The sequence below is a fragment of the Pinus tabuliformis genome, chromosome 2_1 (genome assembly GCF_031772625.1).
Source record: "Pinus tabuliformis cultivar Carrire ecotype Pingquan chromosome 2_1, CPIR1, whole genome shotgun sequence".
Classification (NCBI taxonomy): Eukaryota; Viridiplantae; Streptophyta; class Pinopsida; order Pinales; family Pinaceae; genus Pinus; species Pinus tabuliformis.
In genome coordinates this window covers 362,866,676-362,872,361 of record NC_142299.1, presented here as the reverse complement: position 1 = coordinate 362,872,361, position 5,686 = coordinate 362,866,676, and positions in this window count along the sequence as shown.

Sequence of the window (5,686 nt, the reverse complement as noted above, 5' to 3'; positions counted from 1 at the left end):
ATGTCTTTGAAATTATTGAAGTATTGTCTCATCCCCATGAAAGGTAGATACTCTCAACATTCTTATGACTTCTCCAACAAATGGGAAAAATGACATCTATATTTAAACATTGATTTGAGTTTATTTGAACATTGATATGTGTGGTATTTATTCCAATAGTTGTTCTGACATGGAGAATTCCAAATAATTTGTAATGGGATTATACCTTGAAGGCATTGATCTCCACTGGCTTGGAATCTCCCTAGTTTGAGTATCATTTTATTGTAGCTCCCTTATGACTTTGACATCATTCCTTGGTATTTTGAATTCATGTCTTTTACATCAATGAAAACACTAACCAACAACAACCCCCTTTGTCATTGATGGAAACATGCATGCAATTTCTCCCCCTTTCTGTATTATCTCCCACTTTGACATCAATGGAAAAGGGGTTTCTCCCCCAATCAACATCGTCTCCATGTTCCTTGGAAGCTTCTCCCCTTATCTTTTTTGTCACTAAGGAATTCTTGTTCTCCCCCTGAGATCGCGCTCCAATATTATCTTGATCAAATCCTTATTTCAAGTGATTTTGTCTATGTAACTTGTCTACTTGGAAGCCTACCTAACATTATTTTCAACTTAAATTTGAATATTGAAGATCTAGAGGTCCCTTTTTCTTACCAATATTTCTAAACAAGATAAATTCCATCATATGTGAATTTGATGCATGTTAATATGGATGCAGATAACTTAGAAGTTATAAATCCACCATTTGATTGTTTTGTACCAACTGTAATTACACCAAGTTCAATTTCTTGTTCGAGAATACTAAAAGAACCTTTAAAAAGTGTCATGCATATATTGTTAGGCCACAATTCAATGCAAGCTTTTTTATTTGATGCATAGTGAATGATAGTATCATTTGGACCTACTAATTAAATATTTGTTCTTTGAACAAAATTCCTCTAACTTATCACTCACTGATACATCAGTCAATTTTGATGTCTTATAGAGAGGTGTTTAGGTTACAAGAGAATGATAGGATCAAATGGAACCAACTAACCAACCCAAAAACAAGTACTTTCCTTGATTTAAGCCATTGAATTTACTGAAATAATCAACACCTCCATAGATCTCATGCATTTTTCTATCAAGTCATACAAGATAGTTCACCACAGCAGTATTATCACAAATATGGGCCTTTCTTAATTCATCAAACTCTGTGGGATTCTTCAAAGATTTTGAGAGAGCCATTAATTACTCAAAATCTATGTTGTGTTGTCATAAATGTCTTCATGTTGTTCATACTCTAACCCTAAACTTATTATTCCTTCATGAATAACTACTACTTTCTCAATATGTATTGGTTTTATTCCATGGTCAGTCACTCTAGGAACATTTGTATATGCTTACTGGCTAAATAAAAGATATATCATCCCTTTTGTAGTGTCCAAGAGAACAATTTCATTAAATCCCTTGTCTCCTCTCACTTTCAAAGCTACTCATATTAAGGGAAAGTGTGAGAATAGCTAGTACAACAAAAATAATGTACACAGTATCCATGTTGATTAATGGATAAAGGAAATCAAGAAAGGAAGATCATTTTCCTCTTTTCTTTATAGTTCTTCCTTACTAGTAGCCTTCAAGAAAATGGGTAATATATGATTCCAAACTTTCGTCATTTAAAGTTTTCAAACCATTCACAAAATAATGCTCCAAGTCTCCATTCCATGCAATGATCATTGTTAATTTTGTTTTTCACCCCACATTGAAAGTATCAACAAATTATTCCCACTTTTAAGATCCCATACATGCAAAGGCCAAATAATGATTACGAAATGTAGCAACTTTTAATGTCTTGACTAACTGTAGTGATGTGTCTTTCGTTTCATCTTTCACAATTTGTAAGGACCATAGGCCTTTGTTCATCCTTTACTAACTTCAAAGTGTCATATCTTATAGAGACACATAATTGAAGCAAAACTTTACTGGATAAACTCTTGCAAAATATCTCCTTCAAGGGAACCATAAAATATGTCTTGCTCATTGTATTCTGGTGAATGGCCAACAAAGTTAGCTTCTTGTAAAAATCATATTCCACCATAGCTTCATCAGAAATTTCCTTTTCTACTGAAAACCACGCTCTTTTCTTGTATTACTTCCAAAATATACCAATTGGGATTCTTCCACACCAAAAACAACAAAAAATGAAAAATAGTATATGTTTTGACTTCACTTACATCAACAAATTGCTTTTGTCCAGCCAATCTGGCCTCTCTTGACTTTATACTCCTTTTTCTTCTTTGAGAAACACTGCTACAATACCCTCCTTGATAATATCTAGGTAGAGTTCGGGATGTGGAAAATTTGGGATGGTCTTTCTCGCATGAGCCCTTAATGATATTTATGTACCAAAATTGGAGGAGGCTCTGAGTCGAAAAGGTGTAGGCTTTAGTTTTTAACTAGTCAGATGAGCATTCAAAGCTAGATCATGTTATTTGATCTCTAACTCTTCTTGTTTTCTTCTCCAAACCTTGGTGAAATTTTCTCTATGCTTGAGGGAATATTTTCTTCCTTGATTTGTTTAGGGAGCCATTCAAGCTACTTTGAAATCACGTGCTATATGCCCAAAGTTGTGGCACTTGTAGTATTTGGTATTGTACTTGAAAGAGGGAGAAAATGAATTATGATTTATGTTGTTTTATCCATTGGGACCTCTGATTTGATTTCATACAATTTTGTTTATAGAGGTATGATAAGGGATTATGGCTGAGAAGGATTGTCTTGATGAAGCAGATCTTCAAAAGTCGTTTTTCTTTGGAGAAGATTCAACTCTTTGTTGATCCTTTTCTCTTATTTTATTGTGTCTTGCAATGTGTAGGTATCCCTTGAGGGCATCAAAATATCTTTTTGGTGTAGTAGCTCTTCCAAACTCGTCATGAGTTATTTCCTTGCTTTCATGGTGATTTGGACTTTGAAGAATATTAACATAGCCTTCAGGATTTTCCTTAATTTTATTTTCTGGTGACTTAAGGCTTGCATATTTTTTGTATGAAGTCTCACCTTCATATTGTTCGGTTGTGCTATATTCTTTCCACGACTACCCTATATTAGGTGGGCGGACCTACCTATGGTTTTTTGCATGGATTTCACACATGGCTTTGGGCATGATGGTTTTATGTCCATGGTATTTTGTAGATCCGGTCAAGGGAACTATGGTTATGTTCTAATCCAAGGTTAATGGATTGGGGTTCATGGATGCTTCGGCATGTATATATATGTATTGTAACATTGAAAGGAACATAATTAAAAATCAATATGGTAGTCCCAGTTTTGGGATCCAGGGAAAAATCTTTGTGTATATCTGTTTTATGTTTTATGCTCTTGCCATTGTTTATTTTCTGTTTTTAGAATTCGTATGCAGGGAATTATTGTACGGGTTAAAACCTACACATAACCAAGACATTTTTTGTCATATGGTGATATTTTACTACTAAGAATATCATCCAACATTTGAGAAATTTTCAAGTTTGTTGAGCTTGTCTACTTCATTAGTTAATGAGACAATCTTTGCTTCAAGCCACTCACAATTTTCTTATTTTTCCTTCAGCTGGATTTTCATTTATTTTGTTCTCCTTGCTTCCTCTAGCTGAATTTTGAAGGAGATGAATTAATCAAATATTTTCTTTCGCTCTTTCTGCTTTTGATCAACTTCTACTTCTAGCTTCTCATAATCCTTAACCTTTTCCTTTAACTGAATTGACAACATTTCTTCTCTCTTTTCTACTTCATTTGCTTGACATCTTAGGAGGACAATTTATGTTTCATAAATGTTATGACTCTTTTCTTAAAGGATTTTCAAACACTATTTAAGCCTTATATTTGCTTTTTTAATCCCGACTATTTGTTCTTGAGTGACCACAAATTCTACTTCAAAATCAATGGTGTAAACTTCTTCTAAATGTTACTAAATCTTTCTATTGTCTTCATCTTCTTTAAAAGGTTATGTATTCATGACTATGGAGGATACTTCTTTCGGGGGTTTGGAGTCACACCTTCTTGACTTTTCCATTTGTGTTTCTTAGGTATACCTTCCAACTGTTAGGTTGTATATGAAGGAACCCGCTCTGATACCAATTGTTGGAAATACTGAGAGGCGTCATGAATCACTATTTCTTTATTATTAACAAATTTTAGTTTTTAAAACATTTGATACACATAAATCATGAAACACAAATATTTATGTAAGAAACACTTGTACAATTTATCTTTGTAAATATTTTGTAAAGTTATCTTTGTAAATATTTTGTACACTTCCTCATATAAAGTATGCACCAACTTACAACTTTTGTAGGAACCAACCTACAAGAGATTTCATTCCCTTGGCTGAGCAAGAAATCAATGAATGTGGGCATCAACGTAAAGGATATACCAATCCCCCAACTGAGCACCAACTTAGCATACTGTAGGCACCAACCCACATCTTCAATTTATTCCTTGGACCTATCAACAATAGCTTCTTGTCCTCAACATATTATTTAGTGAGTTGTCATCTAACCATACAACCCTTAGGTTTGTGCCTTTAAGCTTGATCGTAGCCACTTGACTTGTACATCTTTAATTTTGTCTCTTCAAATAGGATTCTTGACATGGCTCCTTAGACTTGATATGCTACATTTCAATTCTTTCTATTTAACCAAATAGAGGTTTTCCTTCCTAGAATTTCAACTTCCTAAACTCTTGTTATTCATTGTTAAATTGTAAATGCTTAGGCTTATCATATGTTCTAAGAGAAGGTCTCCCTACCTAACATCTTGTACTCAGCACTGTAGGTTTCTTTCTGCTACATGGGGATTTTCAAAACACTAGGAACCAAATAGTCCTTCACAACCTTAAAGGTATGCTTCTTATTGCTCTCACAAATATGTGTTATGGCTTAGTCAGAAAGAGGTTACCAACCACTCTTTTAAAGGGCTCATTCTAATCTAAATATCAAGGATAAAACACAAATCACAAATCTAGAAATTTGTGGATTGACTACTCCAACACTACCAGAATTAAGACAGGCCTAAAAATTTTGACCTTTTACACAATATGTTACACAAAAATTCCACCTCTCTTCAAAACAGACCTTAAAGAAAATGACCATATGATTCACACTGTAAAATTGCAAGATTATCTCAAATTTCAACTACAGATCTTGACTTTGCCCACTTCAAAGTTGACCGCAGGGCATACTATTAGACTGCATAAAAACTCCTTAACTACATAATTCCTTCTACCATATATCACAAGGTTATTGTCCTCTATATCACAAGCCTTATCCACCTTTTACCACATATCACATTTTCCAAAACTATTGAGATAATTATTATTCAAATGACCTCACACATGGGAAATTTATAGTGGTTTAGATGTATTCTTTTTGTTGGGGTTGACTAGTTAAAGTTTCAATTTATGTGTGGGTTAACTACTTTCAAGATATGTTCTTAGCCTTATTTCTTCATTGAGGTTGAGGAGATTGGAAGAGGAAATATTCTTGAATGGGTATCATATTCATATATAAACTCCTTAATGTCTTTAGCACTCTTGAAGTCTTGTCTCATCTCCATGAAAGGTAGATAATCTAAATATTCTTATTTCTCCAAAAATTGGGAAAAATGACATGTTTGTTTGAACATTGATCTAAGTGTGATATTTATTCCAA